Raw genomic sequence first — 19587 nt, forward strand, 5'->3', positions numbered from 1 at the left:
CCCCAAAGTAGGATTAGTTCTGTTCAGTGCTTTCTTTGTTGATTTTTTTTTTTTAATGTTGTTTTATCTCAGGGTAATTCCCTGCCTTCTGTCATTTTTGTGTAACATAATCACAGGAGTAAAATAATTGCACTTATATGTACATTTTGTGAACAGATAAATATGCAAAAAATACAAACCCCACAACAACAAGGTGAACAGGTAAGCTTACATAAAGTAATCAGTGCCCTTCTTTATTTTAAAGAAAAGCAGGTGACATTTTTCTTTCTAAAAACTTACCTTAATACATCCTTGGCTAAAAATATGTTGTCAAAATAAGGACTTTTTGCATCTAAAATGAAACTTTTCATAGTAGTTTACTCTTTCATGGTATCACATAAGACTTTCCCTAAAGAAGAGCTCAAAAAAGCTGCACTTCAGAAAATCCTTGATTATACATATTCGGGAAGAACTCGATGCCTGTAACTTCCACTTAATTTTAGATGAGAGTCCTACATAAGAAATGTGCATTTTTTGAAAAAAATATTGTCACTGTCAGTGTTTTGCTTTTCTTATAAATAGAGCTTCATATAAATACCATTTTGCAGTTCATTTTGTGAGCTACTTCTGAAATGTTATGGGGATTTTTAAAGAAGATTCTGACATTGACATTAACAAGTAGGGGGGGAAAAGGTGACCTTGTATTTCTTGCTTTGTCCAGAATGTCAGTTATTTACTTGTGGATATACTGCAATTGTTCAATGCAAGTTCATGTTGAAAAGATCTGTTTCATGATAAAACTGGTTTTGTTTATTTAGAAAAATTGTAAAATTTAAAGTGGCAAGGTTTGGGGATTATTTTTTTTTCTTTCAAATAAAATGTTAGCATTAAAATGAAGCATCATGATTTTTAATATGAAACAATAAACAGAACTGGCATTCAGCAGGAGCAAACAAACGCTATCTGTTATGTCTGTGTATTTTCTCTTTTCTCTTTTCTCTCCTCTAGCTCACTAAATAGATAAAGATAAAAGAATCTAATTTCTGAAGTGTGCCTCATGCATGCTTAATATAATTGCGTAAGTGTTTAGGGTATAAACCATGCTGACTCTAGAGATAACTGGGTTTCCTATCATGTTTAATATCTTAAAATTATCAACTATAAGAAAGTTGGGATGAGGTAAAACAATAGTTCCTTCCCGAAGCAACCGTTTAAAAATGTATTTTCTAATAGGGCTTCTGAGGAAAGGTGCTTCATTCTGGGGCTATAAGATCCTGCTGTCTTTTTATCTGATATTATTATTATTTTTTAAATTTTATTATTTTCCAAGAATTGAGGTTGTGTCTTTGTCAAACCCCCAAAAAAGTAAATTTCAAGTTAGACATCAAGATTCATAATTAGCCGAGTTTGACTTGCTCATCTTTCTTAAAAGTGACAGGCTGTTCACTTACTCTTAAATACTGTCTTCAGCAAACAGTGACAGGATCAACTCCCGTTTGTTATCAGGAAAAAGGTGACCTTTACAAAATGATGGCCCTCTGCAAGACTCTCACAGATGTTCAAAAAACTGAATGTTTTTCAGTGGAAATATTTCTTCTTGATCATTTCTCCTGTTAACTGTAGCCCTGTGGTCTTGCAGCTTGGATGCTAATTCTTCGCTGTGCTTAGTCCTGTATGGCTAACCTTTCTGCTGCAGTACAGGGTGTTGACACTGACATGCTGCAGTTTACCATTTGTGATTTATTTAGGATAAATATGTCTCAGGTGGCATTTAATCCTTCATAAAACCAGTGTAGCCTGCAGTGTCAAACCAGCAATCACATTGTATGCACAATGAAAAGAGCAGACCTTTGCATAAAAAAAAACCCCAGTGGTAGGTGTTCCTGTGCTTGGGAGCACTGGAAAGGATTCACTAACCTACCATGTGCTGTAATTACCTGGGAGCTCAGGTTAACGATACTTCTCCCTGAGTGCAGCCTGATCAGGAGAGCTAATATTTTCCTAGGGCTTTTTTTTCCCCTTCCTTTTTAATATGCACTTTAAAGTTAACTTATTAATGCCCTACAAATGTAACATTAGAAATCAAGGGTGACACTGGTTCCTGTGCTGTCAGCCTGCTTAAGGACTCCACACACTGTCTCAACCCCATACTAAAACACTCTCTGCCGTACACCAAAAGTTGAGGCTATGGCAGATCTCTTCCAGGGCCTAGGAAATGCATCTCTGTCATTTGTCTCCCTCCCATGCCAGAGCTCCTGGCATTGTCCTGTATCATAAACTAGGAGGAGATGAGCTGGATTGCTCTATGGATCTTCCCAGTGTTCCCCTGCCCTCTGCCCTGGAGAGCAGGGAAGATTAGGAAGCCAGGAGAAGGCACTCAGAATAGAGCAGCACCTGAAAAGGACATGACTTCCCCCAGGGCTGTGCATGGTGCTGGTGAGGCGCCCGTGGTGTGTCTGGAAGCAGGCTCTGGGGCTGCAGGAGCCCTTTGGCACAGGTAGCGTCCACTGTCAGAGCATCATAGAACTTGTGTGGTGTGGATTTAAGAAGCCTGTGCAGGCCAGGCAGCCAGTCACTCCTAAAAATGTGGTTTGCTGTTTGGTTTGAGCACCTTCAGTTGCCTGTGTCCCAGAGAATTCAAGGGCTATGCTGTAATGGAAGCGATTGTTGAGGGTGCAGTATTCCAATGTCAATTGCCTTCTGGTGTTCTGACTACCAGAGCCACTGGCTTCATTTTCTCTTCATTATCCATTCTGAATAAGCATTAATAAAGTTGGATCATGCTGTAATGATGCCAAACAGGTAAAGTGTTTAAGAAGCATTGAACCAGTATGCAGGGGAAAATAAGTGAAAATGTAAAAAACCAAAACAAACAGACGCCCACCAAAAGTGAACAAAAACCCCCTAAATGAAAACAAAGACAGAGGAAGAAGAGATATTTCTGGCAAGCAGTCTCGCCCACCATGTCTTAACAATCAGATATGCACCTCCAGAGGCAGTGTCTCCTGGCCCCTGAATGCAGGCTCCATCTTCAGGGAGAAATGGGAGATAAGAGATAGCTGGAAACTATATTTAGAGAAATATTTCCTATAACAAAAACAAAATGAAAAGAACCCAAACCCCAACATAACCCAAAGTGCCCACAGCTACATACCATTCTGCCTGACTACCAGCTGCTCTTTGCTAAGGAAGTGAGATGAACCGGAGCCAGGGAGTTGATGTGCTAAGGTGTGCACTTGTGGATTGTGCATAGTGCTGCAAGCACTGCTGTCAGTTATAAATGCTGCTTTAATACCAGAAATGTTAGCTGTGAGTTCTGGAAGAAATACATTTGTGATCTTAGTGGGCAGTGGATTCAGTTCATGTAATCGCTGTAGTAATCTTTATGTGTCAAAAGTTCTTGTGCCTTGGGCTGGCCCCGAGCTGAACCTGTGCTTAACATGCAGGTGAGGCCTCTTCAGAAAATCATAGAAATGGACCTACTGGCAGAGCAGTACAAGGAGCTGGTGTTGTGGTAGGCACAGGCCTCGCAAAGCAACTTCTGGGGCTTTTCTCCAACTTCCCCTTCTTAGGGGGCTTCCTAAGCACAAAACCTGTAAACAGAAAATAAAAGAGAGAAGGGTGAAGACAAAACCACTCCTGAAATTTGAAATTAAGTTAATTCAAGTGAGATAAAAAAAAAAAAAAAGTCATTCTTTCGGCAAAACAAAGAAGAGCTGTGAGTTTTCACTTATTTTACTGAGCAATAATAACCCATAATTTAAGATAGTGCACGGCTTACTCAAACAGGCTACCCCTGTTCCATCTTGTTGAAGAATACAATTCGTTTTCTACTCCTCTAGGGTGATATCATTTTATATGAAGAAAAAAGTTAGCTCAGATAGCAGTTATATGTTTCGGAAGCACCTTCTAATCAGGGATTGGTGATTCATTATTAGCTTCAGCAGGCGATCCATCTGACATGTAAGGGGAAAAAATTAGCAGCTGTCACTGCATGATGAGTTAATTTCCTGATAGGCCTGACACTGAAAAGCCATTTGGAGACATGGAGATGGCTGATGAGAAAACCTGGTGCTGGTTTATAATTGGAGAGAAAGAAAGGGCAGAGAGACAGAGGGAGATGGGGGAGGGATTGAGGCTAATCTACAAGTGGGGATGGATGTTTGTATATTTGCTAAATACACTGCTTCACAATAACTCGCGTTACTGCACATACACACCTTGGTGGGTAAGTAATAAGGACTGGGGCCTTTCATTTTCCTTCTGCTGCGTGTCATTATTTCTGGTCGTTTCTAATTAGTACTCCAGACGGTTTTACGCTTACTCCAGCCCGGGTGAATGGTGTACAAGCACGCGATTGGGTTATCTCACGGTGACATTGAAACCTGACATTTTAGTGGGAAGGGGAGAAAATGACGCTATTCCTTTAATGGTTCTCACTGCAATTTTCTTAATTGCAGCTTGAGATTTCAATCAATCATACAAAAATAAACTTACCTGAAACAAATATTGCTAAAACTTCCAAGAGCACAGTTGCAAATGGTGAAAGAGTATTCAAAGAAGTCTCTCACAGAGCATGGGGAGATATGCTCTTCAAAATACATAAGCACATGCCTCTCTGTTTATCCTCTTTATGAATGGTAAATAAAACTATGGAGAAAATAGGCATGCCAGACCAAATGCTGTGAAATCTGCCTTTTGTGTGTAATTGCAACACGGGGTCCTTTATATGTAATAAATAAAGCTGATAGAAAGCCCTTGGCCAGAGACTAACTGATTTCTTCAGTGCCTGCGCATGGTAGGTACTGCTTTAAAGGGACATTTGTTTTCAGCTATTTGAGTAAGGTATTTAATATGCCCATCAAAGGAAGCCAGGCTTTTCTTCTAACTGGAAAAAAAAATTTTCAAACTTTTATTTTTCAAAAGGGTAGACTCTAATAGGATTTTCAGCATCATCAGAAGTCAATTTTTGGCTGGGAAAAGCACAGGCCAGTAGCATCCACCAACTCCGTTTGTACAAAACTAATTTTGCCTTTTTCTATTAAGATGTTCCTAAATGATGGTCAAGGCTTTGGGAGCAGTGGCGGAGAGGGGAAGATCCACGGCACACAAGTAGATCCAGCATGTATCATGCAATTGAAATTGATGTGTGTGTATACGCAAACTAGGATTATGTTCTTCAATGTAACAGGACACCTGACCTTGTTTAAAACACATTCTTGTCTTCTGGCAGCAACACATTTATCAACGACCAGTTGACCACATTTATCAACTGCTTGGAACGACCAGTTACACTGCGTAGTCCTGCCCTGGAGGTCAGTATTAACTGAGGGCCAGTGGGTTCTGGGAATTCCTGATGAGTAAGAATAGCAATCCCCTGGGCACCAATAGCTTAATTCTGGAGTGTATTTTCTTCCATATTCCCCAAACCTCTGATCACTCTACTGCTTGGAATCCTTATTGCTTACTGCTTGGAATCCTCGTTGCTTACTGCAGCTTTTCCATGTCTTGATTCAGTTGCTTGGAGGCCTTACACACAGACTCCTATTCCCAGTTTGTCATGTTTGGGAGGGATCCATCTGGTTATTCAAGGACCAGAAGAAAGGATGATTAGTTAGTTGCCCCTGCTGGGTTGCATCCCTTGATATGTAAGTAGCCATGAGCTTCAGCATCCACACAATGGTCGACAGATTTTGAAAGTAATACAGCTCCTTGAGAGGGAAGGCTGTTTGGATAAGTTGAGTGTCACAAGGGGGCACTGGCCAGAGAAAGAAGACAAGATGGAGCAAATGCAAGGGTAGGAGGCAGAACCTTCGATTCTTGGTCTGGTGGGAACTGAGCTTGATAAGGAGCTTCTGAAAGTAGAAATGGAACTGAATTACCAGTAACAGAAAGCCATGACTGCATGCAAATAACAAAGCTGTGCTAAGCTAAAAGACAAAGAACAGACAGAATGGGAAGGCAAAAGCCAGTGCCTTTGCAGCTCAGACCCAGAATCCAAATCCAGCTCTCTTCCCCTCTCTGTTCTCTCCTTCTCCACCAATGCCCAGGGCAGAGACAGGTGATTTGGTAGCCTCATTCAACTGACCCTGTGGTACCACATGGTACACAACATCTGTTTTGGAGATAAAAAGTCCATAAAAAGTGCTGTAGGTACTCCAGGTTGGAAGCTGGCTTCTAAAACCTCTGAATTCCTGCAAGGGAAGACACCAGCAGAGGAGACACATCTCATCCAGATAGAATGGAGGGTCACCAGGGAAAGGAAAGGACTCATTTCTGTTGCAAATAAGGTCTTTACTGGCAGATGTCTTACTCTGAGAGAGCTTCAGGACTTTCCCCCAAAACCTGCTAAGCTTCTTCAATCTGCCAACGTGTTCCTCTGTCGATGGGGGTGTAGAACAGGTTTTTGTTTTCTGCTCGGCATATGGTGGTGATTGCTGCTGTTTGGTAGCTGTGAAATCCAGATGCCCAGCTCCAGGAGGATTTTTCCCTTGCTAGGGACATCTGGCCATCCTCTTGGCCTTGCTCTTCTCCTAATTTTTGCATGCAGATTGTAAGCTTTGCCTATGAATTTGCAGAGCAGATAATTCAGCTTATTAATTCTTCTGCTTCAATTCAAGGTTAAGAAGGAATCAGCAAAGGGAAGCCTGGGGTTATGTTTGCACCTGAGGATCCAGATAGAGACAGGTAAGTCTCAAGCTCACTTCTTGCTCTTGCCAGGGCAGTAGAGGGGTTGATGCTGCTGTGGCACATTGAACAGAAGGCAATAGCACTGTTGGCTGGCAGCAGCTTGGTGGGGATGGCAGGTGAAGGGAAACCTAGAGGGATGCATCCAAACACCAGGATGGCTGCCTTGCTTTGGCTCAGAGGAGCTAGGCGCAGTGTGGGGTGTTTCTGCTCAGACTCCTGCCTTAAATCCATATGCAAGCTATGGTAAAAAAAATTCAGGGACAGCAGGTCCTGCAGATATTTAGAGCAAATGGAAGCAGAAATTTCCAGGAGCATTTCTGTCTAGTAGCTGGAGAAAGCTAGTAGCACAGGAGAAACACTGTGTGACCTGTGAGAGCCTCTAGATTCCCTGACCCCTTTTTATTATTATTTTCCTCAGTTCCTTGGGTGAACTACTTGTTCCTGAACGCAAAGGGCTGGCTCTTACAGGAACTGGCTTGCTGCATACCTGGTAATCCTGCTGACGGACAACTCTGCTATAGAAAGTGTGCGTCTTGCTGGGTTGTGATGTGATCTGTGGTAGATCGATGATGTGGACAAAAGCCTGCTGCTGAGGAGCAGGAGCCAAGTCTTAGGCAACGTGCCTGTTTGATTCAGCAAGAGAAGACAATAAACTCATTTGCTCTTGCAGTCTGTTGATATCTTGGTAACTGACTCCAAGATTCAATAGACAGAGTGCTAATGTGGCAGAAATTCTTATTAGTCTGCTCTTCTCTGGGTGCTGGGTTTGTCCTCTTGTCCCTATTTGCTGGGCCTTCCTACTAAAGGTAGACCAAAATTGGCCCTTCTCCAGTAGCGAGCTCTCAAAGTCCCTGCAAAAAAAGTAGGCATCCATTTCTTCTCTCTTCTTCTATGGTGGGTTCATGGTTCAGCTCCTGTTTCCTCACTGACACCTCAGCAGCACGACTGAGGCTCTTGCCCGAACAGTCCAGCCGTGGTTTGGCTGCAGTGTGGGTGGGTGACTGCACCCAGCAGTGCAGGGGCTGCACTGTGCCGTGCCAGGGACGGCCTGCAGGGGCTCACTCAACACGCAGTTTTTCAGTGATTTGTCTCAGTGGTTTAGTGGGTGGCTCCATGCCTAGTTTATTGCGTGCTGTTGAAAGCCTACTCCAGAGGAAGAATGAGTCATTTTCTATGGACATTTCTTCTAGTACTTGTCACTCTGGTGTCTGAGTGCTTCCCAACACATCATGGCTTTATCCTTTTTTAGCCCACTAAGGTATCATGAGGAAATGTTTTTCCTTTTTCACAGAAGGAGAACCACAGAGTGCAGAGAAAGATCTACAACCATTTGTAGAGCCTTGTTTCAGCTAACACAGATATTAACTTTCCACAGCTTTAAAGCTCCAGTAAATGGGGAGCTATCTCTGGTATCTTACCATCATAATGGAAGGTGTTTTTATAGTGGAAGCTGTCCTTCTAGTAGAAGGTGTCCTTGCCTGTGCCAGGGGAGTTGGAACTAGGTGATCTTTAAGTCCCCTTCCAATCCAAACCATGATTTTATGATTCTAATGGCATTTGGTGCCTCTTGCTGTTAGAATGTTCAGTGTACCCACAAACCAGATGCCAGGAGATGATGTCGGCACTGGGCAGAAAGGAGCGTTTCTTTCCATAGCATTTCTGTGCTACGTCTCTTCTCTGGCTCCTGAATGTTCCTGTTAGCTTTAGAGGTTCCTGCTTCGGATACCTAATAACAAATTTCCATTTCTGTATATGAAGCCTGGAGTTTGCATGGCTATTATACATACAGGCAACAATACTGCATAGGGTTTTCTCTACTGGGTATAGAGGAGCTGGCACAAAGGGAAGAGCCAGTCTTCGAGTGTTCTTACAAGGAGATTCTTAACTGACCTGCCAGCTGAGGTTGCTCACCTAACACACACACACACACACACACACACACACACACACACACACACAGACATGCAGTAGAGTGTTTCCCCATCAGGCAAGTGGCAGCTCACGGGGACCTTTCTGCCTGCACTTCCAGGGGGATGAGCACAGCTCCTTGCAGTAATAGCTGGTGATGGGGAGTCATCTGCTTGTGCAGTGCGCTCGGCGTTAATTCAAAGTGAAACACCCAGTTCCAGACGCTGTTCCAGACGCAAATGTGTGCACACTGGGAGGCACATGTGGGAGATCTGGTTTCTTCATCCAAGCAGCTTTCTAAGAAAGCCCTTTTGATAATCAGTCTGAAAGATTGCTGAAGTGAAAATTAAACTACTTTAAATGCTGTTATGGAAACATAGCCATAACAAGCAAGAGCTGGATTTCTGTAGTTGCCACCCAATAAATAGATGAGGCTCAGCTCTGATGTCAGACCAGCTTTACCTTGTGCATGTCCTCCAATGTCTGGTTTTCCAGTTATGAACTGCAGTAATTGTGATCAATCAGGCTTTGTGCTTGCTACCCACAGGCTGTTTATTAATGAATCTGCATCCCATCTTCATTTTTTCACAATCTCATCAAATCTTTTCCAGATCCTGTTTACATCAAATTTTGTCTGCAGCACACTTTTATAATATCATCCAATTTGGAATTCCTGATTCTGCACCAGTTCCTCAGACCAGGTCCTTAGTATACCAAATAACAACACGCTCCTGAAATAAAAGAAAAACAAAAACATGAGAGCTTTCAACAAAGTGCAAAGAAAAGCCATTGATTTATAAGTGATACCATCCTTCCAGGCTGAGAACAAGGTATGGACAGATAATTTTTTCAAAATCTTTTCTGTATGTGTGTGTATATTTAAAGGCTGGAATTGCCTTTCTGTGGATGCTTTAAAAAACATCAGGTACTTTTCTCTTTAGCAGTGTACATTTTCTGTTTGGGCACATGGGTTTTATGAGTATTTGGCTTGACTTGCTAAAGACATCAATTTGACATGATACAATGTGTTATAAATGTCTCAGATCAAATGCAGAATAGGGAGAAAAAGCTTTAGAATAGAAGTTTATTAAAAACACATACAGTCTATTCTAAAAGAGGGGGAAAAAACACCAAAAAACAACAAAACAAGAAAAAAACAACGAATGTTCCCCTGTTGCATCAATGCCAGAACATTATGTTTGCAAATAAGAATTTAGCACTACAAAGACAATGCCCTAGATTAACTAAGATCCCATTTCACAAAACCCTATGGCAATAGTCTGCAACATCAGTCACAGGAGAAGATATAACACAGATGCATTTGTGCCCTCATGCAGCTGAACTGAAACAAAACAAAGAGTGAATTAGGCTGAATATCTTACTGTGTGCAACGTATTGTACAACGAGGCACCTTTGGGAATGTGTCACAGGGTTTGGTAAATTGAAAACAAAATAAACAGATCTATGGGAATAAATAACATCATATTAGATGTCTGCTGCATGTAGACTACATTAGCTTCCAGTCACAATCCAGCTTCGGTTTTCCCACTAGTTTTCAATGCCTGTGAAAAGCAGATGATCTGAAACCCTTGCAGAGAAAGGGGGGTAGGGGTAGAGGGAGGCACGCTGCGCCCTCCACTCGTACGCCTGCACATGCACACAAGTGCACACACACTCACACCCTCCCTCTTTCTCTTCAGTTTGACACAATTTCAGGCAGATGAGAGAAAGACCAGTGTGTCCCTTGCTGCTTTGCATACATTAAATCAATTTTGCCATTTCTGGACCAGCACCCTGAATGAAGGAATTTTCCCCTGCGTGATGGTCTCCCCTCACTGTCTGTGTAAGGTGAGAACATTGGCAGTCCAGTTCACCTTCAGCCTGATGTGCTCAGTTGCCGTGGTCAACATTACTCCAGGGCCTGCCAAAAGCACCAGCAGCTGCAGGGGTCTTATGTGTCCAGGAGGAGGAACAAGAGATGCACAGGGCACCTGATCCTGATGCAGCCACAACACACATGACTTCAGAGGCAGCTGCGGAGACCCAAGTGAGGCAGGTACTTTGCTGAGTCCCATCTCTAATTACAGCCAAATTTAGTTGATGTATTGAAAGCATTTTTCTATTGCTCAGCCATGCAGGTTCAAGGTCTGCTTCCAAGTACGTGGGTGAAACCCCACCGATTTCAGCGAGGTTGCTTGCATGAACTGAACTTAAAAGTTCAGGCCATATTTATCTCAGCAAAAGTTCAAGCTAATTCATTTTCTCTCCTTTTCTCTCGCTCTCTCTCCTTCTGTTTTGCTTAGCTTATAGCTGAGTAGAAGGAGCACATATCTCAGAGATAGCTTTTTAAATATAAAATTCTCTTTATAACCCCAGAGCAATATGTCATTATACGATTACAAAAAATGTGCTCTTCCCAAAGAAATCCTTCTGCAGCAAACATTGGCTTTATTCCTGTCTGAGATCTAAGCACCAGCCTTCAATTCATGTATATCAGAAATAGGCATAGATCCACAACAGAGCAAAACGGTGGCCTCCAAATTGTCATTATTCCAGTCAAAAGCCTATTTCTTTCCTTTAAAAAGCAGTGATGGTCCTGGAGATGAAATGCAAAAAATAAAAAGGGACACAGAGAGAAAATTATATTTTAATAACTTGCTAATCTGAACACTCTCGGGAGATGAAGAAATTTAATGAAGAAGTTGGGAGAAATTTTAACTTTCACGTAATTGATATTCTTGATTACGCTAACTAAACTCCTTCTGGCTTATGGACAAGATCAGATCTGTCTTCACCCTCCACAGGTGTGAGCTCAGGTCCAGGGGACCTGGGGATGCCTCATGTGACCCTGCTGGGCTCTGGCCAGTTATTGTCCTTATCATTTCTATTTTCTTCCGTCTCTACTTGTAAGAGGATGTTTGAAGGCTGCTGTTTTCCAGGTTTGGCCAGGGTTGTGCTGTCTACAGGCACTCAAGGCAGCTGGGTTTTTTTTATCTAAGTTTTGAAATATATTGCTCACAAGGAAGAACATAAGAGAGGAATCCCCTTTTGTCCAACCTTGGAGATACTTACTCTCTTGTTTGTACACATCTGAAGTTCCCTCCACTCCGCTCAAAAACTGGAGGGCCTGTATTTGATCTTATCTGCAGATCAATATGTTCCCCTTTGGGTTCCTGAATGCATTCAAGCCTTTTTAATTTGATTTCTCTATTCACACAGACACAACGAGATGAGAGAAGGATGGAGCTGACAGCTCCCATAATCAGCACTCATCTTCTTTCGCCAATCTGTCAAAATTGCATTTCCATAATTCCTTCCGTTAGTATTTTACCTGTAGCCTCCAAAGGTTCATGCTGGGGTGGTGAACGAGCACCAGATTCCGGGATTAAGCTGGGACATTCACTACAGCCACGAGTGCTGCTGCTGAAGCCAACGTGCTGGTACAGAGGCTTCCAGACAACTGTGCACTCAAGTGCTCTGTAGGGCCAGAGTTCAGCACACTGTGCTGTCATCTCAGCCTTTAGACAAAGACCAGAGAGAGATGGCTAGTGGGGATAGAGCACTGGGATCCCTCAGGCAGGAAGAGGAGGAGGAGGAAAGCCCAACTCTGCCCACTTCTGGTTTACATGTTACTGGCAGTTATAACTTTCCATGCCCCTCGTTCTGCGCCCTGCACTTTCTTGTGTTGTGACCACATATATGGCAGCAGCCTGCTACTGTGACTCATAGAATAGATACAGTATTACACAGGACTTGGCCTATGTGTTTCTGCTTGACCCCTTGATGGACTCTGGTTTAGATAGTGGGAAAAAGGTAGGAGCTCCTGCTGTAAGGATGAGAAGCCTCCTCCAGGGAGTGTGGGGCCGCTTGTCCATCTCTCCTCTTTTCTTCTGGGTCCCCCCATCCAAAGGTTGTGAATTCATCCTAATGTAGCTTGCTCAAGGCAGCACTAGTCACATCAGGAGTGGTGTGATGACCCCATGGCCTGAAGAGCATGCAGGGAGTGGTGGCAGCAGAGACAATACCAGTTGCCAAGATGCAGGAGGTACCTGCCTCAAGCTGGAGGCTGGGAGGAGCCTTCCCACAATGACTACCAGTCCCTCTAGACTCACAGGTGAGTCTTCAAGTGGATCATGATTGCTCTGTGCCTGAGCGAACTAGTCTCTGGAGAGCTACTTGATCAGTAGTGCCTTAAGTGTACAGGGCTGGTTGCAACACACCAGCTGCTTGCTTCGCTGCACCTTTTTCAGGACAGAGCTATCACACTTGGTTTTTCTCTTCTCTCCAGCTAAGAAGGGTTTGAGGTCTCCAGCAAAACTATGGGGCTGAGAGTAAAGGGAGCTGGGGAGTTTGTATTTTAACTTCCTGGAGGCAGAAGTCTGGGAGGACAGAAGAGAAAGCTGGCCAAGGGGAAACCTACATCCTGAGAGGGAATAATACCTAACCATTTATGTGGACAGTACAGCTCAAAAGCACTATTGCACATATGCAGATATCAGACATGCAGTCTTGTAATCTTTCCTGCCCAGGTCAGTGTGAGCTGCTTCCTTAGCATGCCTGTGACAAGGAAGTGCAAATAAATCCCACTTGTTTTTGCCTGCTTGGTGACTGCAGCACAGCCCGAAGGGTTTCTGGAGACCATCTCTGCAGACTTCATCAGCAGTGCCCTTAGGGCTGTCCCGTTGGACAGCATGACAGAGATGTGGCCACTGGCAGAGCGCTGTGAGCCTTGGCTCCTCGCCGAGGGTCCTGACGTGCCACTGAGATATGTCACTCTGTGAAGCAGCAGCACACACATGGCTGCGCAGCACGAGCCTCTCCACAGCCTTTATACCAACCTTAGTGAGGATGGTGTAATGTGAATGTACTTGTGATCTGGAAGACATATTTAAAAAGCCTCCTGACATCAGAAATTAAATTTCTCATCTTTTGTCCCCAGGGACACTAACACTGACTGTGAGCGTAAAAGAAACCTGGATGGCTGCATGCTGTCCCCATCTCAAGATGAAAGCCCTAAAGCACTACCTGCAGAGAGTCAGGAGGTGATGGTTTCAGAAGCATTTACAAGACTTAGGAGCCTAAGTACTATTTATTTAAAGTGACATGTGTCACTTAAGAGAAAAAATCCTACTGAATCTTTCTGAGCTAATTGAGCTAAGGCCGTGTCTGAAGTACCTAGATCAGATCAACAAGGTCAAGCCACCCTGGCCATCAGTCACCCTAAATTTTAACAGATGATTAAAAATGCACTTACCTGCAGGAGGGACATTATTTGGGATTTTCTACAAGCATTTGCCTGTGGACAGGAGAATCTTCTCTCAAATTTCAATACCAGTGCCAAAGAATTTATTCTTTCCCAATCCATGTGAAAGGTAAATATTCATAAAACTTCTGTGTGCAAAGGCAACAGAGAGAATTCAAATGTGTCTGGGTGGAAACTCTTTTATTTTCTTCAGGTACAAATAAAGCACCCCCCATCCCCTCGCTCCCTCTAGCTCTCCTTTTAAATCTCTTTTTAATGTCTCGCTTTTTACTGCTAATCATTTTTCCCCTTTGCTAATGATGCTAACCTTAGAGCCTGCTGCAAACTGACTTGTTTCATGTCAGCCTCTCTCTATTGCCCACTTTTGTTAAGCCACAAAGCAGGTTTCAGTCTATTCAACATCAGCTATTTCTCCGACTTCAATATTACCATTTCCTGTTTCAAAGGCATCTCCAAGCCCACAGTATTTCTGCACAGAAACCTCTATTATTGTCTGTCATCAGGATATGCTGGGCTTTTCCCCTGCCTCTCTCACACTCTTGCTTCCTTCCTACATATTGTGGCACAGACTCTCTCTGCTCTAATAGCTCTCCTGAGAGGAGGGTGAAGCAGGTCTTTACAGAGGCCTGTTAATTTTAAAGGACAAGCTTTATATATTAACACCCCTGTGGCAGTCTCCTTCCCGCGCAGCGGACTGTATCCACACCATTTACCCAGAATTAAAGCGCACGAGGACCAAACCCACTCCCCACTGGGTACCACTGGATAATACCAGCCCTGATTCCCGCCTCCCTCCAGCTGCAGCATGCATCCCCAGGTGTCCCTATGCGGGCCAAAGCCATGGAGCAGTGCAGACAGGGAGCAGGGGGACACTGACTATTCAGCCAGTGCTGACCCACAAGGTGTGGGCAGTATGGGGAGCTGATGCAGGAGAACCACCTGTTTAACAGAGACTGTGTTACAGCCATTCTTCCCTTCCAAAATCAATTTTCTCCCAAGTGCTGGATTCTTTGAGGAATTATAACAGAGTTATAATTGCAAGGGCGGTAACATCTGGACTTGCTAGGTGCCTGAGACCTTCTCAGTGGCTTGGAGTAACTAGGAGAAAGGAGGTTTTACTCTGCAGATAAAAGATTGTGAAACGGCATCAATTTAGCATAAATTATATCTTGTGGCTTGCTGATCACCCTTCAGTTCAAAAGACAGTTCCTACCCCAGTGCTCCTCCACTGGGATGCGGTGCTGGCATGTGGCTCCTGCTACCCCCATCAAGCTGAGCAAATCCTTCAGAGTCTGACTCCTTAAAGTGAAATCAAGCACTTGAGACTTGCAAATGGGGGTTTTATTTCTTTTCTCTTTGAGATATCTGTTCCCTCCATCATCCTCCCCCCTGCCCCCCAACCCATGCTCCCCTCTCCAAAAGAGTGAGAGAAAAATTAAGAAAGGAGGAAGGAAAGGAAAAGGTCTGGTTAGTGCAAGGGGAGAATTTGCGGTTATTGCTAATGTTAGTATTTCCCCTTGGATGTTTTTTTTCCCCTCTGTTTCTCTGGCATGCAGGTAAAATAACAAAATAAATCCCACAAAGGGCTTTCTGCCAGGCTGCATTTGGAACTTTGCTTAAGTGGCCTTAAGTAAGATAATAAGCAAGGAGTGTGAAAAGAAGAGACTTTGTCTTTTCACATTAGCAGTAGCCCTGTTCAAGTGGCAGTATCTATGAAAATGCTGTTCAGCCTTTAATGAGACTACAGTGTGTTAGTGTACCAGTCTAATTAATCCCATATTTTCACACAGCATAATTACTGAGCCGGGGCTGAATTATTTGGCTACTGAAGGTGGAGCAGTGCCTGCCTGCACTGTCCTCTGTCTCTGCTCCTCACAATTTATTATGCTATACAGCAAGACACCATTGAAACCTCCTAGTATAGAACTATCTGTCATCTCTACATTATCAGTAAAATACACCACCTTCCATACTGTGCTACAAGGGCTTTAGCAAATTGCTATTTTTATGGGATATGATAAAGGAAATGCTACCTTATGTTCAAATTTTTAACTGTCTCGTGTACAGAATATACAGTTGTGCTTCGTCCACTCCAGTTCAGTGAGGCCTCATTTGCATTGCTATAGCCGGGATGGGTGTCATCCGGCTGCTTTGCTCCCATTTGATCCCCCTTTCTTTCTTTTATTCCTCTTTCTCCTTTTATTTTTATTTTTCTTCCTTTCTTTTTCTCTTCTCTTCTCTTCTCTTCTCTTCTCTTCTCTTCTCTTCTCTTCTCTTCTCTTCTCTTCTCTTCTCTTCTCTTCTCTTCTCTTCTCTTCTCTTCTCTTCTCTTCTCTTCTCTTCTCTTCTCTTCTCTTCTCTTCTCTTCTCTTCTCTTCTCTTCTCCTCTCTTCTCCTCTCTTCTCTTCTCTTTTCTCTTCTCTTTTCTCTTCTCTTTTCTCTTCTCCTTTCCTTCTTTCTCTTCTTCCTCTTCTTCCTCCTCTTCTTCTTCTTCATCTTTCTCTTCTTCTTCTTCATCTTTCTCTTCTCCTCCCTTTCTGTTTCTCTTATCATCTCGCTTTTCCTTTCTCTTTCTGTTGCTTTCCATTCCTTAACAAGACCTACATTTCCAGAATCTCCATTTTTCCTGGCATTACGATTTTTCATCCGTTAAAGTCTTTTCTCTCCTACCCCTCCTAGTTTGTATTATTCCTTGAAACATTTTTTTTTGCACATTATTATTCACCTCTGATATATGATCTTGCCATTTTGGAACTGGTAGAGTCCCCTACCCCCTTCCTTCCCATAGGAGTTCAGAAAGATTTGTGGTTTAAACATTTACTCACTTGCTAGTGTTTTTGTGACTGGTTTAATAGTATCTTTTTAATGGAGGGCCAAACACTACATTAACTATATGGAACTGTTTTAAAACTTTTCTTTTTAGCGAAAAAAAAAAAAAAGAGAGAGTTGTACCCTGTAAATTTTAAAACCAGCTTTAACAGTACATAAGACTGTTTTGTTATTGTGTATGGTTTCCATACATGTGTTGTGAGATATATGGATGTACATGTACCCCAGCAAAGTGAGATCTCAAAATAAAGAAAACCACATGCTTAATAGCGCAAGCCGGAAAAATTACTTCTCCAAGTTTTTAACCAAATAGTGGCCCCGAGACTTGAGTCCTCTTCTATGGAATATGAAATCTAACCTATTCAAGGAGCAGTAAAGTGAATTTCATTACACCTTTGCTGATACAGTGATTGAGTATTGGATCTGACACTCTAAAGCTCTTCCATATGTGCACATGGGAACACAAACAGCTTGCACTGACCCCTGGATTAGTGATGCCACACAGGGTCTTTTATCAATCATCTTGGGGCAGCTGAAAGTAGCCCAAGCTCAAGGGTTAAGCAAGGTTAAATGTTAGCAAAGTTCGGTTTGTAGCCTTCTCAGGGCTCACCAGGCAAGCCGTGGGGCAGTACGGCTTCTCCAGGGGCTCACCTTTGCAGGCTGATTTGTTGCCACGCTTGATGCTTCTGGACTATCCTGACAGAAGTTTCTGGAGGATTCAAGGTGCTCTTAACAGGGTTGTGAAGGGAAAATTAGAAGTGAATAAGCAAGGAATATCTCTGTGAGAGCAGCAGAGCACTGATAAAGGCTGGTGTGCCTGCACTGCTTTTTTCTGGCACCTGGAGAGTTACCTTTGCTGAGGACAAGGGCTATGGTGGTATCTGTGTATCCATACGAGTCCTGACTGGATGATGTGTGAAGGTACAGACCACTACATGCTGGAGCCACAACTCACTCTCAAGCCACTTGATTCAAAAATGGACCAAGTTCTTCAGGAGACTGGCATTAGGCTGGCTCTGGTGCCAGAAATTTGGAATTGGGTTATGCGCATTAAACCTGAGTACCTTATGGATGTCTCATTTTTCAGAAATGAATCAGTCAAATTACTTGAAGGTGCCTCAACCTGTCAGGTCTTCCGTATGGCCCCCAAAACCAGCAGTTAATTTTTTAAATCATGTCTGCACATGGTCTGTAACTTATCAGTTCTTCTGTGTAAATACATCATTAAGTTGCTCTGCTGTCCTTCCACCTCTGGCTTTTGCAGTAAGGCTGCTTACCCATCATTCTTCATATCTGTCAGGATGTCCTGTGAGCTATCTTTTCAGAGCTCTCCTCATTTCTACTTTCCTTCTCACTTCTGTCTTTTCCTTGCTGCTGCTTAGGCTCCTTAGGCTGAAATTTAAATCCTCTTCAACCACCCACCATGCTTCTTTTACCCTCTTGGAGCCTGTGCACCCATCCACACCCTAAACTTGGCCTGCTACAATCTTTTTGCATCTTCTTAAAAAAGCATTGTAAGCTAGTCTTGATTTGTTGTATACTGGTAGGCACCTTTAAAACAGTAGCACATACCTGCATTTGGTTGCAGAGGTGCTCAGTCACGTCTCACAGCAAAGGCCTCTCAGGATGTGACATTTCAAAACCGTGAGGTGGCACCTCAGGGTCAATGTGGTTGCTAAAGCCAATCACACCAGGTCACTAAACTGTTCTGCTGAGGTCTAGTTTGGGCCGGAAGCTGAGCCAGGGATGGGAAACACATTCTTCTGCAGTTCCACTAAGTCCAGTGCCAGGTGTGCAGGATGTGCATTTTGCAGGGACTGTTTCTAGTGACCTCACCACTGCTGCCAGTCCTGCATGCTCACAAAGAGCAGTTCTGCTCAAGGTGGGTCACCTTGTTGCTTAACTTTTTTTTTTTTTCCCCTTTCTGTAATGTTTCCTTCTTCTTCTTCCATTCTGGCTCCACTCATGAGGCTGATTGGAAAGCACTGGGCAACAGCACAGACACCAGCATTTACAGCCATGGAGCTCACATGAAACCATGCAGCAGAGGTTGCTTAGGCAGATGTAAAAACCACTCCACTGATGATCAAGCCCATATTCACCTGATTAGGGTACCCAGGTTAACTGCTGGTAGCAGTGTCACCTGGGTGATGGCACAGCAACCAGTGCCTGTGCCGAAGCTGCCAGAGAAGATCTGTGTCGTGATGGTGTGTTTGTGACAAGGACTCCTATGAGCAGCTGCTGTGGAGCAACCAGTGAGCAGCAAAACAGTCATAGCCCAGTTATGCATCCTGTACATGGTTCTTTCAACTCAGAGCAGAATTACACAAGGTAAGAGGATTCAGCCCCTATTTTGGGTATCTCTGTGCTTCTCAGGGCCTAACCTCAGCAATTCCAATGCTCATTGACTGCAGTTTTGACCCCTTGAGCTAGTAACCACATAGGAAAGCGAATGTCAACCTCAAACACAACTGTTTCATAAATGCATTTCAAAAAATATCTTTCCATTGGTGATTTTGCATGCCACGTTGAGCCTCTGTGCCAGAGCTCATGAGCGCCTCTGCAATGTTCAAGAACTTTGAAAGAAACAGCTAGGATTTAATATTAGGTGCACCAACTTCCCATGACATGTTCAACCTTTAAAAAAATGAATGATTTCTTTAAAAGGTTGGATGTTTCATGCTAGCATCAGAACAAACAACTTGGGGTGGGGAAAAAAAAATCAAAAAGCACCACAAATAGAGAAATGAGGAAAAAACACCCAGTTGTGTGCTAAAACGATGTAGAAAAAATTAATTACTGGAAAGCTTGGTATAAATAAGACATTACACGACCCCTTCTGCCAGTGGGGAATCTTTGGAGATGACAGACAAGTAAGGGTCTTAATGAATAGCCTTTTCCTAAAATTCCTTGCCGTG

Source organism: Empidonax traillii, unplaced genomic scaffold, assembly GCF_003031625.1.
Source record: "Empidonax traillii isolate 1590-97213 ecotype Southwest subspecies unplaced genomic scaffold, ASM303162v1 scaffold136:size1122602, whole genome shotgun sequence".
NCBI classification, from domain to species: domain Eukaryota; kingdom Metazoa; phylum Chordata; class Aves; order Passeriformes; family Tyrannidae; genus Empidonax; species Empidonax traillii.